Source organism: Bison bison, unplaced genomic scaffold (assembly GCF_000754665.1).
Source record: "Bison bison bison isolate TAMUID 2011002044 unplaced genomic scaffold, Bison_UMD1.0 scf7180017864373, whole genome shotgun sequence".
NCBI classification, from domain to species: Eukaryota; Metazoa; Chordata; class Mammalia; order Artiodactyla; family Bovidae; genus Bison; species Bison bison.
In genome coordinates, this window is record NW_011494945.1 from 11,598,562 (window position 1) to 11,599,517 (window position 956).

Here is a 956-nt window from a genome sequence, read left to right on the forward strand (position 1 = left end):
TCATGTATGGATGTGAGAGTTGGACTGTGAAGAAGGCTGAGTGCCAAAGAATTGATGTTTTTGAACTGTGGTGTTGGAGAAGACTCTTGAGAGTCCCTTGGACTGCAAGGAGATCCAACCAATCCATTCTAAAGGAAATCAGCCCTGGGATTTCTTTGGAAGGAATGATGCTGAAACTGAAACTCCAGTACTTTGGCCACCTCATGTGAAGAGTTAACTCACTGGAAAAGCCTCTGATGCTGGGAGGGGTTGGTGGCAGCAGGAAATTGGGACAACAGAGGACGAGATGGCTGGAAGGCATCACTGACTCAATGGACGTGAGTTTAAGTGAACTCCTGGATATGGTGATAGACAGGGAGGCCTGACGTGCTGCGATTCATGGGGTTGCAAAGAGTCAGACACAACTGAGTGACTGAATTGAACTGAACTGAAGAGTCAAACTCCAACTACATCAACTAATAAACATGGGTAGCCCAATGTATTGTCCAACCTTGCCTCTAATGTCCTTCAGTACTTTTCCATTAGCTCACCCAGTGCTTAAAAACTATTCTGCTTGTTGTTTCAGGGAATTGAGTTCAATCTTTCTCCATTACAGCAATTGTCTTGAATAAACTCTTTCTTGCCTGTTAATTCCATCAGTAATTATCTGTTGACACAGCTCAATTTCTTTTGAAATTGTTGAGGCCCCTTTTTCTGTCTTCCAGGAGAAAAGACTCAGAGGAGCTGTAGCTCAGAAATAAAAAGGGCTAACTAAATCCATATGATGGGGACTGGGCCACCACTGAATGTTTCAACCAGTGCTTTGGAAAAATCCAAGACTTGGAGAAAACTGGCCTTTGTTTCCATCAAAAATGTTATAAATGAAGTTGGACTTTAAAAACACTTTATAAGAATTTTGAGAATTTTTTCACATTTGTGTCTTAAACAGTTATATATATATATATATATATATATAT